The following is a 22497-nucleotide window of genomic DNA, read 5'->3' on the forward strand; positions in this document are numbered from 1 at the left end:
AGTTCTGGATATACTGGTAAAAGCAGAAAAGAACAGGCACTACTCCCTCTCACATGAAAGGAAAATTGCATCATCATGGTACCTTTCCCCCTTTACTAACACTTGAAAAGATGACTTAGTGACTTTTTGTTCACACATCAAACAGATGAATATGGCTTTTCATCATCTCCTGAAGAGAAGATTCAATTCACATACAAGCAAGTGAAGATGTGAATTCATTTTCATATGACTCTCATGAGGCAAACTGGAAAGGTTTCACATTGCCCAGCTCTCAATTCCTTAACAACAAGAATGCTGATTTGCTTTCCAACAGAAAACATCACGTCCAGATAACATGCACATGATCTCTGCTTGTTATTTCTTTTCTTGGCATACTCCTAAGCATATAACACAGTACTTTTGTCACATGAACTTTCACCAAATGAATATTATCATACGTTCTCTGTTACAGTCACTAAATGTATATTTACCTTATGGAACAGGTTGATTACTATTTATTTGATTAGGCCCCAGAATATCATTTAAAAATATAGTAGTAGGATTACACCCTTTGCAATATGATGTGGAAGCTGAGAGCAGAGATGACAAATCAAGCCAGAATGGAAATAGGATTAACTCAATACTTAAATTCTCTTCTGTCAGAGCATGGTACTTTAAAATATTTTCTAAGTTGATAGTTTATACCTAGTAAGCATTTCTAGAATGCATCCTTCCCCACTCCCAAAGTTTTGATAAAGGCACTACTGTGCCCATTTCAGAACAAGAAACATATTTTTTGAAAGGTCCCATACTCAGCAAGTCACCAGACTATTTAAGTAATTTAAGTATCAAGTATGTGATGAGGGTGTTGGTATCAAGAATATAATTCACCAGTTAACAATTAAACAAATAATTTCCTAAAACAGACAGACAAGATACCAGCCAGATTCTCTACCATCCTATAACCCATTCATTTTTGTCTCCTAGCCTACAAAGCTAGACAGGAAGCATGCTAGTCATGCCCTAGAAGTGCAACCCAACAGATTTCTTTTCCAAGATCCACACAACTCCTCCTCAATTCTGTTAACAGAAAAGTTCTTATTGCACAGGGACAATGTCATCATACAACACGTATTAACAAGCAGATCCTTCCATAATACCATAACAAAAAAAAAACATATCACTAAATAGACATTAATCACCTTCAAAATCATAGAATCATAGAATATCCTGAGTTGGAAGGGACCCATAAGGATCATCAAGTCCAACTCCTGGCTCCACACAAGTATACCCAAAAATTCAGATCATGTGACTAAGTGAATAGTCCAAACACTTCTTAAACTCTGACAAGCTTGGTGCAGTGACTAGTTCTGTGGGGAGCCGGTTCCAGTGTGCGGCAACCTGCTCAGTGAAGAACCTTTTCCTTATGTCTAGCCTAAATCTCCCCTGCCTCAGCTTGACACCATTCCTGCAAGTCCTATCAATGGTGATTACGGAGAATAGGTCGGTGCCTGCCCCTCCTTTCCCCCTTGCCAGGAAGCTGTAGACTGGGATGTCTCCCCTCAGCCTCCTCTTTTCTAGGCTGAACAGGCCAAGTGACCTCAGCTGCTCCTCATACAACTTCCCCTTTAGTCCCTTCACCATCTTCATAGCCTTCCTCTAGACACTCTCCAAGTTTCACATCCTTTTTGTACAGTGGTGCCCAGAACTGCACACAGTACTCGAGGTGAGGCTGCAGCAGCGCAGAGTAGAGCGGGAAAAAAACAAAGTGCGTTGGCCGGGAATCGAACTCGGGTGAACTGCTTGGAAGGCAGCTATGCTCACCACTATACCACCACCGCCTTCTTGCAATAAAACGCAGCTAAATTCTACAGCACTTCTCTTAGCAGCAACGGTGGCATCATGGTGTCTGAGGAGTCAGCATCTCCATCCCCATATTAAACTAGCATGCACATAGATGAATCATGGATAATTCATAAAACATATATTGCCTCAGAGCTAAAGTGCAGAATAAATTGGAGGCAAAAAGTTTATAATACAGCCAAGCCTCCATTAATAACAGTGGGATTAATTCAGAATGTTCCACATTTTCCCAGCCTAAGGAAGAATAACTGTTCTTTCTCCTATGCATTCATTTTAGGTCACAATTTTGTGTATCCTTCAAAACATTTTTTAAACTGGAAATGAATGCATGCTCTTGGAAATAAAGGCATTACCTCGGATATTTGTTCTAAGATACTAAGCTGCCATGCACACAACATACAAGAAAGATAACAAGCTCTAGTGGTCATTTATTTTCATGAACTATTTAAGGTTAGCAATTATCTTACATATTCACAAGTAAATTATATGCAAGTTCATTCTATACATATACATTCAGCTTAATAGCTTTTGAAATGGGCACTACTTAAAGAAAAGCGCTGAAACTTATCCAAAAATTGCTAAGCAGAAGCCGTCAATTCTAGTAACACTGACATAGAAATAGACATAGAAATTCCGGTTCCAAAGAGTAAACAATATGTAGTGATATGTTTTAACTGCATTAATTACTGGGCAATTATATTATCTTTAGTCAGCAAATTTTCCAGAGAAAATTTTTGCTTCACTCAAGTCAACTTGTATATCTGAACAATAATCATTAATATCCTATACTTACTCTCAATAATAATAAATGTATTTGAAAATTAAAAGTTTCAGGTAATTTTCTGCAGAGACTTTTGCAACAACTTTATGAAAGAAAATGAATTTTCTAGAATACCAGATTGCTCAAAAACGTTAACAAAAATCAAAACTACTTTCTTTCACTGATAATGAGTAAAATGTTAAGCACTTTTATTTTTAATAAAAACTGTCATTTATTATCTAGACTTCTAGACACTGTAATCAATCTATTTTACACTTTAAAAAATGTATGTATGAACAATTTAAGCACAGTTGATCCCTGCTGAAGATCCTTCAAAATGAAAACATGTTAATGTTATTCCCGCCCCCCCCCCCCCCTTTTTTTTTTTAAAGGAAATATTGCTTGGGTGTCTAACTGGATAAATTAACTTCTTTAATCAATCTTAAAGAAAATGATACATTAAAATAAACTGACAGATCAGTATCTCTACACTTCTTGAATACTTTTAAAGACTTTTACTATAAGTTCATTTTCTAACAGTTTTACCTCGGTCCCTTTCAAATGTGACTGACGTAAAACATAAAGGCTTTATATTTTCAGCACACAGTATTTATTCTTGCAATGATAATTAAAAGACATTTTGTCTGTTCAATTGTGCATGTACCACTGGGGAAATATATGTGTGTGTTTAGAGGGGAGTGAGGAGGTGGGCAGAGGTTGCATTCAGAGCACACAGACAATTTAAATGTAATAGTTTTCAAAAATAAATCTGATTAGCCTCTGAGATTTTCAATCACGTTAATTCCTATGTCTTCTCATTTTAAAGAAAACCTGTTTCGTGAACCACTACTTGCCTTTTTCACCCCAGCAAAGGACAAGCCAGGCCTTTTTATAGACATTACAAGCAGTTCACACATGTATTTATCACCCATGTACCTCATCAAATCTCATATATGTTCGGTATCAGGATAGTTAGATAGCTAGATTACATAAATTAATAATGAAAAAGTATTCAGAAAAATCCTATTTTTTTTTTTAACCTTCTAATAATAAAATGAATCTGATCATGGAGTTTCAGTATCTCATCTTGCCATTCACCATATTCATATTACATTTCTGTATGGATCATTTTTGAATGGGCTGTAACTTTTAAACAAAAGTATTTCTACATTTGTTTCCTGAGATCCTTTCTGCAGTCATTTTACAACATTACTAAATTAGTTCTAGCCAAGTCTGGAAGGAAATATCCAGAAGGATTTTTTTTATTATTAAATATATTTTTTATTAAAATTAAAAAAAAATAAAATTAAATTAAAAAGGATATTTTTTTATTTAAAAAAAAAAGGCATAAATCAAACTATTTAAAGTTTCCCACGTAACAGACAGAAACAGGACAAAAACTTAAACACCCATCAGCAGCGCACATCACAGAGCAGAAGTCTTCACAGATAACCAGCATTTCAAACTATTTGCTATTTCCCTTCAATCTATAGTCAGTCATGCCCAGATACTGATTTTCACTTCAGCAGCTTACAAATCCATATTCAAGTCAACTATGGCATGTATATCACATGGAAAAGTATTTAGAAACTCTACATTAATTCCAATTCAGAAGTTGCACCCATGTAAAGTCCTGTTAAAAGCTTAACTGGCAAATGTATACTAAAATATTTTATTTTCCATCTAAAACTACACTGGATTCCAATCCTCAGAGACAGGATTTCCAGTTTATTTCTCTCTATACACACGTATTGAACTCAAGTACTGTAACACAGGACAGTGTTGTTAAAGTTTTGAAAAAAAAGGGTAAGCCTAGTGCAAAGAAGTTGACTGTAGGTCTGTGTTCCTCAGAAACTTAAAAAATAAATACATACTGTCCTACGCTCAGCAATAAATAAAATGCATAAGAGAACATAAGGCATATTTAACATAAAAGTATATCAAAATTTAAAGTAATGCAATTCCAGCCTTCCCTGAAACCCCACCTCAAGATAAATTAATTCTAGCAGCTCATTTTGGCAAACATTTCATGAGGAAAAATTCAACTGGAAAGAACTATGAGACCAAGTTTTGGCAACAGTACACAGAATTTTGAATATCTTCTGCCTACAATCACAGTATTCAAATACCTTAAAGAGACACAAAATAACTTCAAAACAGTTGATATGATACTGCATTTATTTGCAAGCTAACAAAAACCTTCTCACAGTACTAGATAACACATTTCAAATATATCCAACTACAATCAGCAATAAGTACATATCAATTTAGGAAAATGTTATCTCGCCATTCTATGCAGACTTCAGCTGTAATTAAAATAATGAAAGCAGATTTGTTCTTATTCTTCTCCCTACAGTTTATTGTCCTCAAATCTAACTGACAGTCAAATAATTCTTAAGATTAAATTAAAAGTAGGCTCTTGCATCAGCATCAACACCTTATTTGCCAATCAGTTCTTCAGTCTGACGTAGCTAAGGACTCATTGTCACATCACTAAATAACCTCTAGAATAATCACTAAATGATGTCTAGGTGGTACAAACCACCTCAGAGATTTTTCAGAAATATTAACATAAAAGCACAGCCATTGCTATTTGTCCTTGTGGAAAAAGATATTTTTTGATGGCATGGAAAAGAATTAACTAGCAATGAACCACAACTATTTTCGTATCTCCTATTTAAAGTTAAAATTAGTTTGGTCCATCAATTATCTGCAACAGCCTAGAATCACAAAGCCACTTCCAAGCCTTTGGTATTTTTCCATTTCAAAACTTCAAACTTTCATGCCTCATAAGAAGCCTAGCTTAATTAATCAACCTCATTGAGCACTGTTCCTACCTACTCTCTCATACACAGTAATTCACAAAGATAGCACTAACATCCAAATTCACTTTGCTGATCTAGATGGTACTCTGAATATAAATCTCACCAACTATTATAGCAGCTGATGTCTTCTAATAAATACTTCATTGTAAGTGTTCATCTCTTCACACCTAAAAACTTTATATATCACTCAGTATGAGTGTCTTTTTAAAATGAGCTACACCTGTTGTATCACAGCTTTCATGTGACTTTCAATGGCCTGTGATCAAACACCTACAGGAAGCAGCTCATGAAGCATGATACACAGTAACTTAAATTAGTTACACTGTTTTTCACAGGTTACTGATGACTGTATACTGCAGATAACACATCTGACTAGCAGAAGCAGGCCACTACATGCCTGCCTATCACTGCCCAACACACAGAAACATGAATATTAATTTAGCCACCTTTCAGTCCCTTTTTCTACTGCAGGGGACAGTCAGAAAAACAATGTCCACATATTCAGCCTGAGTACGTAGAACTGAAACTGGACATGGTACTCAGTCCTTGGGCAAACTCCTGAGAAAAAGAAAGTGTGAGAAAAAGGCACAGCTGCAGCAGAGACACTACCTGTTGACCACTGTCCTGTCCATGCTGAATAGTAGCCTAACACCACAACAAAGAATCTGCTGCCAGACTTAGAAGAGACATATTGCTAAAGACACTGACAGGCCTTTGCACAAACCATTGGGAAACTTCTCAATTAGAGAAATATAACATGCAAAAAGAGTTGTCAGGTGTACCACTCAAAGTTTTTGACTTCATTCCCCCTCTGCTACTAACCTCTGTCATTACTTACCTATTTCTGCCAGAAGCAGTTTTCTTTTGTTTCCCAGAAGGTCTATATTATCATTCAATGCATTTAGATTCCTAGGCTTTATTATTACTGAGAAAACAACAAGCATAACATTAGGCTAGTTTTCTGGCACCTGCTTCTCCTGTAACTTTGCACACAATAGGACACAAACTTCAACAATGTATCAGTGGAACAAAGATCTGTTTTGTCTTCAATGATTCCACTTGAACATTATCCCTAGGAAAGGAGGTGAAAAAATTGCTTACAATGTTCTGATTTTAAAGCGTGTAAGGTTGTTACAGAAAGTCCCTTTGTAATCTTGTATACTGAGTTCAAAACGTTTATGAAGTTGACACAATGGGTTGCTACATTCTGTTTCTCAAATGAAGACTGATTTTTTTTTATTTTAAAAAAATAAAAAATAAAAATAACCTACTCTGCTTTCAGAGTAGGTTAAACAACTTGCTTTGCTCTGCGTTTAAATGGAGCAGGGGATTAAATTCGCTTTCTGCATTTGAGTTAAGACTAGCCACCGTTTACTGAAATGGAAGACTTAAACTGAAGGCTTCAAAAGAGCAGAAAGACATAAAGCAAATTTCAAAGGAACACCAACTGTCCTTTTAACTTCAACTGACCACCAAAGACCATGCAGTGTATTTTTCCCTTACCTCATACTTATGTCTGAGAATCCAGGATCCTTGTCTTTTTTTCCTTTACTAAAAAAAAAAAAAAAAAAAAAAAAAAAAGTCTTAAGAAAATGCCATCCTCCTTTTTTGTTGTTGTTAAGAGTATAAAAGCAACTGAAACTCCTAAATTCTACATCAGGTATACCTGGAGTTCTTCAACAAAACAAGACTGTAACTGGCCACATTCACGATCAAACTCTTTCTTTCCAATTTCTTATGACTTATGATACAGTAATCACAAATCTAATGTGGACAGAGAAGAAAAAATGACTTTCAAAGAAAGACATCAGGTAAAAATAATGCCTTTCTGAAATCCTGGCAGATTCTTTATTATTATTAAAAAATATTTTTTTATAGTGAAAAATAAAGAATAATAAAATAAATAATTTTAAAAGGGTGCTATATCAAACAAGGCAAAAAGCATACCTACAACAAGATAAAGACTTGTCTCAATAACCCAACTTCGAAATCTTATTATAAAATCATATTATACTGTTATGACTTTATGAAGGTAATATATTTACAAAATAGTAATATCAAATTATTCATTCTATTCCATAAACAAAACTTGTTTGATACAGATTTGGAGTAAAGCAAGAGATTTAAATAATTAAGATTGTTAAAAATAATTCAATACCATGGGAGCATTGATTCAAGAAATATTTAAACTGCTATAGTTTAAAAAAGATTATAGTTTAAAATTATATATAGGTTAATACTATAGACAATAATCATGATTACCTTTGTAAAGTAACATAATTCTTTGGTTTCGTGTGTTATTTAATTGCAGGGTAGAAAATATCTTCCGATCATGATAACAAAACATTCCTAGAACAACTACTTTTTAAAAATGCCCACGATATTAATATTCTCTTTACGTATTTACATTTCAAAACATCTACAATCATAGTCAAAGATATCAGAATTTTAGTTTTAAACTCGACCAAGTTTTTCACGTATGTTTGCAGTACTATTTATTTGGTTTAAAATAATTGAAAACATTTTCATCGCTATATTAGAAAAAGTTAATGAGCCTCAGAAATAAATAATCAGCTCAGGAAGCTTTGAATCTCTTAACTATTTTTCAGAACAGGATCTGGACAAGCACAAGGACTTGATACTTTCTTATACCTCATCGGACTGTAAAAGGTAAATTACAGAAAAGTTTTTGCAGGATATGGACTCAGATGAGTGATCCCATAAGCCTTAATGAGAATGCCAATGATTAGCCATTTGTAACCTCACTGACTTAACAAATAAATCTATTTTTATCTAACTTATTTTATTTATTTATTTTACATTTCATGAAATCAGCATTAACAGCATTAATGGAAAAAACATTAGCAAAGCCTACTTGAAACAGTGACAAAAATCACAGATTCTGCCACAACAAACTGAAAACTGAACTCCATTCTCACTCATGGAACAGCTACTAACTCTGTAGCTGTTATGTTAGCTCCATAACCCATTTTGAAAATTAGTCAGCTCACCTGAATTGGGTTGGTAGGCAGGTGTAATACATTGAAATACATAATACACTTTTTCTCCGTTATAGTTTCCCTAACGCTTTACCACATAGCAATGAACCAAACTGGGAGAAGCTTATACAATCACAAGTAATTCAGAATCATGTTGCCCTGATGTTACTGCTCCCCTTAGATGCTGACCTAAAGCCAGAAGCAACCCCATTTATCTGTTGAAGTTTCCAGAGAATTCAGAAGCTCAATTCTTCCTGCGTAGCAGGCATCTACATGCCATAATCTGTAAGCATATACTACAATTAATGAAGGTGCAGGGCAATATCAGAGCAATTACTACTTTAAAATACATATATATAAAGCTCCTTTACAGGATGTAACAATAATCATACCCTATACCTCTGTACCCAGGCTCAGCAGGTAATTCTTGAAAGACACACCTTTTATAAGCTATGGAAAGGCCCAAATAATATCAGGGAAATGTGGATCCCAACCTCACTTAACAAGGATTAGTGATGAGACTTTCCTGGAAAGCAGGTCCCTATTCTGGGTACATGACTATAGATGAAGCATCTCTAAACTTGCTCATCTTCTTACAGACTACTCCTACCCTTATTGAGGGTACCCAAGAGGAAATAGAATCATCATAGAATCACAGAATATCCCAAGTTGGAAGGGACCCATAAGGATCATCAAATCCAACTCCTGGCACTGCACCGGTCTGCCCAAAATTTTAGACCATGTGACTTAGTGCACAATCCAGTCGCTTCTTAAATTCAGACAGGCTCGGTGCAGTGACTACTTCCCTGGGGAGCCTGTTCCAGTGTGCAACCACCCTGTCGGTGAAGAACCTCTTCCTGATGTCCAGCCTAAACTTCCGCTGCCTCAGCTTAACACCAGTCCCACAAGTCCTATCAATGGTGATTACGGAGAATAGATCACCCGCCTCTCCACTCCCCCTTGTGAGGAAGTTGTAGACTGCGATGAGGTCCCCCCTCAGCCTCCTCTTCTCCAGGCTGAACAAGCCAAGTGACCTCAGCTGCTCCTCATATGTCTTCCCCTCTAGGCCCTTCACCATCTTTGTCACCCTCCTCTGGACACTCTCCAACAGTTGAATGTCTTTTTTGTACTGTGGTGCCCAGAACTGCACACAGTACTCGAGGTGAGGCCACACCAGTGCAGAGCAGAGCGGGACAATCACTTCCCTCGACCGACTAGCAATGCCGTGCTTTATGCACCCCAGGATACGGTTGGCCTTCCTGGCTGCCAGGACACACTGCTGGCTCATATTCAACTTGCTGTCAACCACAACCCCCAGATCCCTTTCTGGGGGACTGCTCTCCAGCATCTCGTCACCCAGTCTGTAAGTATGGCCAGGGTTGCCCCATCCCATGTGCACTTCCCATGACCTGGCACTTGCTTTTGTTAAACTTCATGTGGTTGGTTATCACCCAGCTCTCTGATCTGTCCAGATCTCTCTGCAAGGCCTTTCCACCCTCTTCTGAGTCTACAACTCCTCCAAGTTTGGTGTCGTGGGCAAATTTGCTCAAAACACCTTCTAGCCCCACATCTAAATCATTTATCAAAACATTGAAGAGGACTGGCCCTAAAATGGAGCCTTGAGGGGCCCCACTAGTGACCATCCGCCAATCAGATGTGGCCCCTTTTACCACAACCCTTTGAGCCCTGCCTGTCAGCCAATTGCTCACCCATCGGATTATGTTTTTGTTTAGCTGTGTGCTGGACAGTTTGTCCAGTAGGATCCTATGGGAAACCATGTAGAACGCATACAATAGTAAGCACCTACAACAGTTATTTCTCTGGAATGTCCATGGCTCATAGCAATTATTTGTCATCCCCTTCTGATCACTAAGAGTTGCACCTCTTCCATCAAGTGTTCATAATACTCATATTGAAATATGAAACCCATATTAGAAATTTTACATCAGATTGTTCTTCTGAAATTCTTGCACCCCGCAGCCAGTAACATTATTACCCGTGTTTAGAAGTGTCCATCCCTGCATTGTTTTCAGGAAGCAGAACATGCGCAAGGAGACAAATTAATTTAACACCCTATTAAAATGAAGAACATAAGTCTTAACTAGTTAGTTACTACTAACTTCATGCATGTGTAAAATGCATTCATGTTCAATTTTTTTCAGATGAGCCTAAAAGCAAAATAGAATATATGCATCCCCTAAATTCTTTATTATAAATTGTACACATTTATCTGGCTGAAACAGATGATGTCAAACTATATTTTTCTGCTTCTATTCAAACAAAGAGACTATACTGCCTTGTCCTGTGCTATTTTAGTGAATAAAATGGCTGAAAGGCTAAATACTCTTAAGAATGCAGTACTTCATAATTCCAATTCTTCATTATGTACAAAAATCAAAAACAACCAATAAGCATACTCAAGCATTGGTATTTTCAGTATTGGCAATGCCACTGCAAACTACTTTTAGAGAAATGATGCTTCACATCAAGCCCCTCTGTAAGTCATTTGCTGAAGCATAAGCATCAGTTGACTAAAACATTTGAGGTCATAGCCTTGAAATTTGTAGTTTTCCATAACTGGAAGAATTTGCTTATTTTGATGTTTTGTGCCTTAATATATGCTTTCAGTCTATTTCCTTTGATTCCAAATAATAATAAACATTAAAAACTATTTTATCAGCCCTTAAATATCAGCCAGTTTCCAGTTGTATTCCATGAACTACAAGCAACCTAGTCTACAGTAAAAGTTGTCCTCCTTTATAATACAAAGGGAAGAAGAGAAGCAAGAGTCAAAATTCAGAACCACCCTTGCCACCAGTATAATAATTTTAATTACCTTTTTCTAAAGAAAAACTGAAAACAACAAAAACACATTATAGCATAATCACCTAAGAGTAGTTTACATAAGTGCACAAAGAACTGCCATCTTTTCTGGAAGGATTGCACTAAGGTAAGTGGTACTATTCCCGGGAGTTTAAAGGTAGAAGAATTGGACAAGACCCAACTTTCTGCACCTGAATTTCACTGCACCTGAAAACTTAGTATCAGAGTATTAACATGCCATATGTTATCAGATAAGCAGATTCATGGAAATTAGCTAGAAGATTCAGATTTGGTTCTTTTATCAAGAAACTACCAAATAGATGAACAGTAAGTTTTAAAACTTATCAGAATTGCTAGTGTTAGGATTAAATTCTGTTATTTTCGCAGCTCTCTCATTTTGAGTATGTGGAAGTTTTTAAACCCAGTGTTCCGTATACTAGCTGAAATTTTAGATTTTTTTTTTTTTTATTACTAAATTAGCACAATAATTTGGGCATACCTGATTTTCCTAGAGGTTTATAACTTCATGCAAACATAGCAGAAGTTTTATTTTATAGTAACTAAAGTCATTTTCAGATTGTTAGCCGAAATACGTACAAACACTAAATTGTGATCACTTTAAGGACAAATAATAAAAATTGCTTTTTATCTTGAAACTGTTCAGCATATGGTGTTCTAGTGAGGGTATGAAATCTGCTCAAAATAATACAGGCATTAGAAACATGTTTTTGTTTCTGGGAATCAAAAATATCTTTACTAATATTATGTCCATTCCTGTTCAAAGGCTTGAAAAGTTTACTAGACAATATCTGTAACAATATGATCAACATGAAATATTTACCTTATATATGTAAACAAGCCAAGGCTGACAGAACCTACCACTAGCTTATGAAAAACTGCAGGAGAATTCTATAAAAAAATGCCATCTCTAAAATCTTTTTAGGAATATCTAACACCACTTTAACAAACAAGTAAGTAAAAAATCAATTAAAGTGAATTCATTTTTTTTACTTCAGATAGTCCTCTATGATTGCTTAATAATACATTTATGGATATCCAATTCTCCTTCTCCAAACATACCCTGCAATCAAATTCACCTTCTCAAGCCTTGGCTTCATTGAAACAGAGCAGAAACCACAACATTAATTTCAGTCATTCCAAAAATAAGCCTGTCAACTGAACAATGTAAAGGGGAGAAGTGTGCTATCTCATAAAAGCAAAATACTTCAGTGGTCCATCTAACTCTTTAGAAAGAAAGAATACGATTCCTGTTGTATTTTATGAAATTCTACATTATTCTACGTTAAGAAAACTACAAATCACTTAATTCCTTTCTGTAAAAATTGTACCACTTCTAGAGACTAAAGTCTAAAAAGCAGGTACTATTGGTTAAGGGATATGCCAAGAATAAAGGAAGGAGATTGAGGTTGCAATAGGTGTTATCAGGAAAGCTAAAGCCAACTCTAAAACTAATAGTATTTATTTTTAATAACACAAGCAATGGCTATTTGCACATCCACCTTAAATCTTTAGAAGTGTGAGGTAACCAAAACAGAAAAACAACCCTTGCCTTAAATTCTGATGTACTTAATTATTATAAATTTACAAGTAATAAAGTGGTGAAATGTAACAGATGTTAAAATGTCTGAAAAGCAACTTGCAACATATTTTAGATAGTGCACCACTTAAAATGGTAGGCTTTAAGGTAGGCTTAAGGTAGGCTTAGCCTATATGACTCAAAATTTACCTGTCTGCAACCTGAAACCCCCACACTAGGGAAAAAAAAAATATATATATATATAAAAGGAAAAATATAGCTGAAAAAAACATCAGTATTGGTTCAACAAGATCTTTTTCCTCTGTTATTATGATCAAATTAGTTTTACAAAAGTAGAAAGAACTTTCTTATGCGGGCATTTAAAATAATCAAAAGCTGCACAGATCAACAATAGCAGATTACAGAACACACAAGTATATCAAATTACTGCAGACTGAAAAAAACATCTCAGTGAATGGACTCAAGTAACACAGGCACAAAGGTATTGTGAACTTTTAAAGATTCACAGAAATCTTGTTTCCATCATACCACAAACATTTTCCATTCGGTGTTGCAAGCCTTCCTGGAAGTTGGTTTTCAGGAAGCCAGGAGGAATCAAGCCAACTGCTCAGATACGCATGGTACTTAGATGTCTTAGCAGTTCTGTAAACAGAATTTGGAGAATGCCAGTTATTGCCATTAAGACTGCTACTCAATTGTTCCTCTGGACCAGAAATATACATTATAGCGTAATTGTATTTTGGCACCTACAAGTCTGTGTAGCTATCATCATCCCGAACATCAGCCTGCCACCACATAAACAGATAACATTGTCTAGACAAGATATATTCATCATCAACCTCTGGCAGTAGTTTTGTCACTTGGAAAGAAATATAAAAGAACTGTTCCAAAAGTCCAGTGTTCTAAGAGAAGCAGACAACACTGAAGGAGCATGTAATGAAATGTAAAAGTACTTAAACTGCACTCAGACTTCCACCCAGGCATGCATCTCAAAATCAGAGTGAGCATCACAGATATGAATGTGTCACCAGCTATATTCAGCTTTCAGTTGATGTTATATCCAGGTAGAAATAAACCGGAAGGAGTCCTTCAACTTAACTATAGCAATGGTAGGAATAAAGATTTGGATAAAAATGTGCAAAGGTGGCAGAGTCTATTTTAATGTCCATTGTACAAATCCAGCATGGACAAAATCCACATACTTCCTCAGATGTGCTACAACAAAATATCACATCAGCTTTAAGGTAAAAGGAATCAGAATTCAGAGATTATATTATCCTAAGCATTATTGGTAAAGCTACATACAAAGGTATGTATACAGGGTTGAGGTATACAGAATGTATGCTAGTCGCTTCTATTTGATAGCCTTTCAAAATAGTGTAAAATAAACTGGCACCACATTTTCAAGAATCTCCTTAAGAGGCTCTGAAAAAGGCTCTGTTATATGACTCTATGTACTATTTATTGAGAATTCAGGCATCACTTGTTTGAACACGACTGTAATTGTTTTTCTGCTTTCAAGTCCTACCAGCATGGAGTCCACTATTGCACTTGTCAACAAGAATCTACCCTGCAAAGGCTCTTTGAAACTGATCGGCAATCTACCTCCTGTATTAGTGGGTGAGAAACTGACACCACCACCCCCACCCCCCAAGAGAAAACAACAAAAGACCAGCACACTGGCACCAATAGTTACTTAGACATTCAGGCCATGCGCATTGAGACACTGAACAAAACTGCAAGGTGAAGAAGCACATGCAGAACAAGACACAAAGAGCAAAAGAAAATAAAACAGACAAAGACAACTTGACAGAAACAAGTTCTCAAGCGCTGTGCCCGAAACCACTGAAAGCCCCATTAAAATGCTGCAGCAAAATGGCAAGAATTGCATTCATAACGTGCAGCTGACAGGCCAAAAGCATTGCTCTGACAGGAAGGGTAACCGCTCCTGAAGCAAAGTGCAGCCTACAGGGACGAGCCAAAGCTGCAGCCACACCTCATGAAGGGAGCAGCCCGGATCAGAAGGTTAGGCTCAGGTATGACGAGGAGAGTCAACCCTATTACACCGCTGAGAGACCTACGAGGGAAGAAGGATTTACAGAGCTCTTAGGCACACGAAGATCCAGAGAGGCTTTCAGAAACACCTCAACGCCCAACGCCGTCACTGCAGACCCCACCAACTGCCTCCCCGCCACCCCAGCGTCCCGGGCAGGCTAAGAGGAGCGCTCGCAGCCGGGAACCCAACCCCCGTGGCATCGGAGCTGCCCCCGGGGCTCCTCTTCCCCTTCCCGGGGTTCCGCCGAGCCCCTTCAGCCCCGCTCCGCAGCCCCAGTCCCTCAGGGCCGACCCTCAGTGGCAGTTGGCGCCGCCCAACGACCCCCCCCGGCGGCAGCGCGCGGCAACGGCCGCGTGCACGAGCCTCGGCTGCTCCCCCGTCCCCCGCCCACCCCCACCGGCCCAGGCAAACAGCCCGCGGGCAGCGCGGCCTCACCCGCCTCCGCACTCTGCCCCGCCCCCGGGCCCTCGCCCCGCCTCCCCGCAGGTCACGTGGATCCCGCCGGGCGCCGATTGGGCGGTGATGTGGCCCTGCCGAGGGGCGGGTGATGGCCTCCGGGGGTCGGAGGGAGTCTGGTCCCGGGAGGTGCATGCCTCGCAGGTAGGCCGGCCTCAGGTGGGGCCTTGTCTGTCAGTCTGCAGTCCTTGTTTTGTTGTTTTTTTTACTCAAAAAGCAGCTGGTCGCCCTGCCTGCGTGCAGGCCTCCTTGCCTCAAGCTCTGTCCTCAAACAGGTTGCTTAGGATTGACCACCGCCCTTCTGCATTGTCACAAAAAATAAATCAAGGACTGACCAGGGTCAAACCTCCTGGTCAGAAAGGAGATGGGCCTCTGGGTAGTCCTCTTGTACAGCTGTTTTAAGATGTTGAGGTGGCACGGCTGTCAGCCATCTCACAATGTGCCATGGTGGCACGATGTAAGGTGCCAAATCCGTGTTGTGGATGATAGACCACAGTATGATAACGTGGTGACACATAACTGGTTGGTTATATGACCCTACCTGTTCTGTGGACCAAACAGTCTCTGATAGTATCCGAGTCAGCAATCTGCCCTTGCTGCTAGGACAGCTAATGGTATTCTTGGCTGCCATACATATACTTTGAACCAAAGTATCACCATCAAAGCAAGAGGTGACCCTTCCACTCAGTATTGGCTGCACCTGGAGTACTGTGTGAAGTCCTGAGCTGCCCAGTACAAGACTCACATGGACATACTAGAAAGAGTCCAGCAGAGAGCCACTAAGATGACTGAGGGCCTGGAGCACCTCTCCTACGACGAGAAGCTGAGAAGGATAGGACTGTTCATCCTGGAGAAGAGGAGGCTCAGAGAGATCTCATCAATGTTTACAAATACCTGAAGGAAGAGTGTAAAGAGGACAGAGCCAGGCTCTCTCCAGCAGTGCCCAGTGCCAGGGGCCAAGAGGCAGTGGGCACAAACTGGCAGACAGGAGGTTTCCCACTGAATACCAGGAACCCTTCTGTGCTGTGTGGATGATGGAGCACTGGCACAGGCAACCCAGAGACGTTGTGGAGTCTCCTCCTTGCAGATCTTCAGAAGCTGCCAGGATGTGGTCCTGGTCAGCCTGCTCTCGGTGGCCCTGCTAGAGCAGGGTCTGGGCCAGATGGCCTCTAGAAGCCCCTTCCCACCTCAGCCCTTCAATGTGACTCTGAATTGATACATACTTAATGAACAGTGCATTAAAAGATGTAATGAAAATGATTTAGCATCATGGCATAGAAACAGTACGCAGCAGTAGTTCTCATGTTCTGTACTACATGAAGAAAAACAAAATAAGACGTATTTAGGCTATGTCACAGAATCTCAGAATGACCAAGGTTGGAAGGGACCTCTGAAGATCATCTAGTCCAACCTCCCTGCTGAGCAGGATCACCTTTGGATGGCACCCAGGCAATGTTTGAATATCTCCAGAGAAGGAGACTCCACAACCTCTCTGGGCAACCTGCCCCAGTGCTCTGTCACCTCACAGTAAAGAAGTGCCCCTCATATTCAGTTGGAACTTCCTGTGCTTCAGTTTGTGCCCATTGCCTCTCCTCCTCTCAGTGGGCACAACCGAAAAGAGACGGGCTCCATCCTCTTGACACACTCCCCTCAGATATTTATACACATTGATGAGGTCTCCCCTCAGTCTTCTCTTTTCTAGGCTAAACAGGCCCAGTTCTCCTAGCCTGTCCTCATACAACAGGTGCTCCTGTCCTCTAATCATCTTCATAGCCCTAATAAATCCTTTTGCACGACTGCAGTGTGCACAAAGGTGAAGGAAGAACATGGAATTTTTGTAAATAACATATAAATCCTAATTTATAGTCTTTTTACAATTTATTCCATGCATTAGGGGAAAAAAAAAAATGGAAGTTTGAAGGACACTTGAAATACTAATTCTCAGCAAACCAAAAGAACCATTCTAAGGGCTCTTGTTTTCTGTATTAGTTAATCTTCCACTGCAGTATTATCCCTGCTAAAGACAGATACATAAAAGTCAGCCAAATTGTAGAGTTTGTTCTTGGGTGTGCAACAGGAAAAATCTTAAGAGAAACTTTTGAATAGTCTATACTAGTATTTGTATTCGGACATTCAAGAAGTTCTTGAGTGGTTATCTCATTGATTTTTTATGATACTAAAAGTGTAAATTCAGATTGTTAGGTTCTCAGGAGATCCTTTCCAGAATTATGTTAAAACATGCTCTTAGGTCAGGACTAGCTGCTCCTGTTTTGTCAATAAACAGATTTCACTTTTTTGATTGTCAAGGTATTATTCTATCTGTAGAAATTAATGCAAATTGTATTACTGCTGTTTAGGCAGTAAACCTTAAATATTATGTTTATAATTAATGTTTTCTCTCTTGCCTGTCTGCAACATTTTCCTTTTTGCTTTTAGATTTTGCCATGCTATTTTTTGCAGAAGTAATAAGCATATTCTGGGCAAAAAGCCAAGAAAAAGTAGCTCTTACCAAGCCAAATTATGTAATTATATTTTCACTGTGTTTTTTAAAGCACAGCTGTATCTTTTGGGTTATGAGAATTAGTATATAATATGCTTAACTTTATAACTTTTTTTCTTATGTAAGTGAAAATGTCGCTTTAAAATGCAGATCTGTCTAACTAGCTCATTTTCTCCATTTTGAAAAGCCATAAAAGTAAATACATTGCTTATTACAATTTTTCCAGAGTTTACAAAATATTATCAGAATTTCTCTTGTTTTCTTTTTCAAAATTTGATAGATAAGAAAAAAATTAAATCACTTTGTTTTAATTGTCCATTACTAATAGGACCAAAACAATTACATTAACGTTATATCTCAATACTTTTCAATAATATTTTAATGCCATAAAATGCATCAATTAAAGCTGACATATAGCTACTTGATTTTTTCTGTGCTAAGAGAGTAAGACCATTAATGCCATTTTCTAAGCAATGGAAGAAGAAGAATTAAAATAATACTGTGATTTCATTAGATAGATATGCAGTCAGTATGTTAGAGTTCCTCAAAGCTTACAATCCCAATAGTCACTAATACTCTAAGACTGTTTTAGCACCTATAAAAATGGGTATGCAACTTCTAATTATATGCATAGTAAACTAATATTAGTTAGAAAGAAACCTCATAAACTAATAAATTTGTTTCCTTAATTTAAAGTCCTCAAAAATTTCTTGAAACAGTATGTAAAAGAATCTTCTATCCTTAATCCACGTATCAACATCACAGAAGAGGAAAGAGTCCCTACTACACAAAAACAGCTTTAAAATATTAAAGTTCATTTTAATGTATAATGTTATTTAGCTTGCACACAAATAAATGTCAACATCAATTCTGCACAGTCTAGTTTTTTCTAATAATCTATCTCTGGTTGTTTGTTCATGTTTGTTGTCTTTTTTTGTCATGTACCCCCACCCCCCACCCCCCCCCCCAAATTAACCCAAGTGGGAAAAATCCTTTAAGTCTATAATTTTCCAAAATGCCTGTATTTTATGGTTTCCTTGGGGCCTGATGTGGTTTGGTTTTGATATTCATCTTCCCTGCTGAAGTTGCCACACTGCAGCCCTGGAAATGTACTGCTGTTGGTGAATCTGTTGCAGCTTTTACTTCTGCTGACCTGTCCCAAGGTATTCCTCAGTTAATTTTGAAAGTCACCCTGGATTCCCCTTATTCTTTAAGAGTATTTCCTACTGTAATGCGCACCAAGGGAATAGAATAACTTTTTTCTTAGTGTCTAACATTACCTTTTGTTGAATGTCCTGATTCAGACAGACCATAAGCATAAATTTTTGTCATTCTTCCAAAGTTATGCTGATTCTTGACATCTACCATACTTTGGGAAACTCAATGGCAAAGAAACAAAATGAAACAAGAAAACCAATTTGTCTCACTCTCAGACATATTCACTAAGCCTGAAGTGAACAATATAATAAATCTAAATTCATCAACTTAAGGAAAGGCAAGACAAGCAAACACATTGCAGGCTATATACAGCTTTTAAAAGGAAATAGGAGGTATATAGGAGCTTTATATTTTGAATTAAGATTGAATATAGCAATAAGCAAAATATTTTTTTTAATTATTATTATTTGATATCTGTATATGGCTTTAAACTATATTTATACCTAGAGTTTTATGAAATATGAAAAAAATATATTTTATAATAGATTACTGAAAAACAGAAAGTGCAGTATAATTGCACTAAAAATATTTTGAACCATTCTAAGAGCAGACACTTCTTAATTTGAGCTGAGTGTTGTTGTTATGTCTCCTAGAGAGCAAAGTTTATAGAGATTCCTGTCAGTTCTCTAACTTTTTTTGAATTGATTCAGCCATACATGGCAACATTAGGTGATTATGAATAAGTGGGTAATATCACCCTTCTGTACAGCAGTTTGTGTGGTATGAAGCCATATTTCTGGGTGTTCCAAATCAATGTTTGTAATGTTATTGGACAGGATGATTTATTTAATCTTCTTGATAGATAAATAAGGAAAACTCTGTTGAACAAGCATTATTTATGAAGTTGATAATACATTAATTCACCATTATTAAATGTCATCATTAACCTAAAATGTTAACTTCCTTAATGAAACAAATTAGTGATATATAATAGTGATGAGACAATGAAGTATTCACTTTTCTTATTCTGAAGATTATTGAGACAATGGGACAAAGGAAAGCGAGCTCCTTTATATTACCACTATTTTTATACTCTGCCATTCAGTAATTCTAAATACAGTCAAGGGTTTTAGCAGCTAAGGTCTTTCTCATCTGTTGTGTGGTAAAAGGAAAGGATGGACCAAGTTCAGCTTATTAGCAAACTTAGTTGCATGATAAGAACTGACATACTCTCTCACGCTTGTGCTTAATACTAGAAACAAGAACCAAACAATTATAGTTTAAATGGTCAGCAGAATAAAATACTGTGTCAGTTCTGAAACTAACCATCATGTAGAGTAAATTAACCTGTTTCATCAACTTAAATTTCTGATTTCTCCCTTATCAAGTTCACTTCTCCCATCAAAACCTAGTACATCCCTCACTGGTGATACCAGAATTAGCAATAAGGCAAGAAACATATTTGTTGCTAGACCACAATCCTTCTGACTAGAAAAAAAAATTGCCACTCTTTTCTACACAGTAAAAAAAAAAAAAAAAAAAAAGTCAAAACATGGTATACTTGTTTGCCTTTTATGTTTTTGTAAGAAAAATCATGTCACTAAAATTGTTAAAATTACCTTTCTAGAAAAAATCATAAAAAGTAGACACATAAAACTCTTGCTGTTAAACAGAATGTCTGCTATAGGGTACAATTTTTTCCCAACCTATTGTAGTATGTTTCTCCTTTTGAATGACAGTTGCAAAACCCAGAAGCCAAGTTCTAATGTGTTTCCTTTTTTTTTTTTTTTTTTTCTTTTCATTTATAGAATCTGCCTATTGGCAAAATCTTTAGGCAGTTATAGGGAGAAATGTAAAGTTTTCTCCAAGTTCATCGAGTAGGCATTCTGCTGTACCTGCCATCTCAAGAGTCATGCAATCATTTGCATGCAATGAATTAGCAGCACACACTTTACTAACTTCCTCCGATTGCCATAGCTTTTATGCATTTAAAAAGACAGTGCTAAGTGCTGGATGGTTGGTTTGGTTGGTTGATTAGTTTTTGTTTGTTTGTTTGCTTCGTGTGTGTGTGTTTTGTTTTCTTTTTCTTTTTCTTTTTTTCAGGGTGTGTGTGTGTGTAAATATTTGATCCTACTGCTTTGTAAAGTATTTATGAATTTGAACTCAGCGATCTATTTTCAACTATCTTTTTCCAATTTTAATTGATGTTTATGTGAAATGCATTAATATAAGCAGCAATGCTACACTGGAGACTTCTTTGTGAAATCATGTTAAGAGGTTTAAGAAAGATTTTTGATTCACAAGAACAGTTCTTTCATCTGCAAGAGCAATTTATGAACAGTGCTCTAAGCTGAAGTGGTATTTTCCTACAGTATTTTAGTTTCCCTTGTTTAATGTTAAAATAAATAAATATTTGAGTTCATAGAAATTCTAGAGAAAGCAATATTGCACAGAGAAGTCACCTAGTTAATCATGGAAAACTGCACAAGTGCTGGGAGTTTGGTTAAGCTGTGAGGGAAATGTCCAAGTAGCCCTTTTTAAAGCCATTACAAGCATACTTACAGCACTTTAAATCAGTCAAATCTTGTCAACAAGAACTAGGGCTGTGTTCTTCAGCTGGTAGGTAATGTACACACATTTTCTGGGGATATGAAAGAGTGGACAAACAAGGTCTATAAATTCTCTCCACAGTGAGTTCAAAAACTTTGAACTGTGTCCAAAACAAATAGTTTATGAGGACAAAAGTATAGCCATTTGAAAATAATTCTATTTTTCCATTTGGCTTTCTTAGAACATCAGTATTCAAGACTTCATGGGATCATTCTGAAACATAATTTTATTTTTAACATAATCAGTATCATCTTGACAACATTGCCAAAATATAAAGTTAAGCAGAAAATCCAATTTTCTGGGTAGAAAGCCAGTGAGCTTTCTAGAATTAAATTCAATGAGGAAAAGTCTTCCTAAGGCTTTTGGTCCTCTTCCTAATGTTTTGCTGTGTTGTTGGTTTTATCTGTTTATTTTAACATCTAATAAATAAACAAAAAGAAAACGACAGGTTTTCAACCACTATTGGATTTATCTTATCAACATGGTCAAGGTATCTACTACCTCAAGGAACTGGAGAGCGGTTAAATCATGCTGCTTCATTTACTTTTAGTACCTCTACTCAGACCACCAATATTTGAAAGGTAGGGCTTTATCATGAAGTTTATATTTGTTTATTTATAGATAGGTGAGAAATTTGTGATAATAAATTTGCTGTATTTATAGCAATGACTTGCTACATACATTAAGTAATCTGGGAAGTCAGTTCACACCGTCCTGAGCTTCCCTTGAGCAGGAGCTGACACAATTCCCTCTGAACTATGAAAATCCAGGGCTGACAGTGTTTGCAGATGTTTATTATGAGGGTCCTGGGCAACTTAATTTCATTTTGAATTTTACCACAGGTTTAAATTCTGACCTGAGGACTGAAGAATATGAAGAAAAATAGCCTTCAGAGTCACTCATATAACAT

At 37.2% G+C, this 22497-nt stretch overlaps 1 long non-coding RNA gene and 1 other non-coding gene across 2 annotated transcripts; both read right to left on the reverse strand.

Annotated features, from left to right (window-relative positions):
• Window positions 1–1748: 1748 nt before the first annotated feature.
• Window positions 1749–1820, reverse strand: TRNAG-UCC. Its single transcript has one exon. It is a non-coding gene; the product is annotated as a tRNA-Gly (tRNA).
• Window positions 1821–3942: 2122 nt separating this feature from the next.
• LOC118179188 lies at window positions 3943–15121 on the reverse strand. The gene is made up of 3 exons (XR_004756384.1): window positions 13336–15121; window positions 6931–6978; window positions 3943–6352 (listed from the first exon to the last, which is right to left on the reverse strand). It is a non-coding gene; the product is annotated as an uncharacterized LOC118179188 (long non-coding RNA).
• Between the last annotated feature and the right edge of the window lie 7376 nt (window positions 15122–22497).

Source organism: Oxyura jamaicensis, chromosome 1 (assembly GCF_011077185.1).
Source record: "Oxyura jamaicensis isolate SHBP4307 breed ruddy duck chromosome 1, BPBGC_Ojam_1.0, whole genome shotgun sequence".
Classification (NCBI taxonomy): Eukaryota; Metazoa; Chordata; class Aves; order Anseriformes; family Anatidae; genus Oxyura; species Oxyura jamaicensis.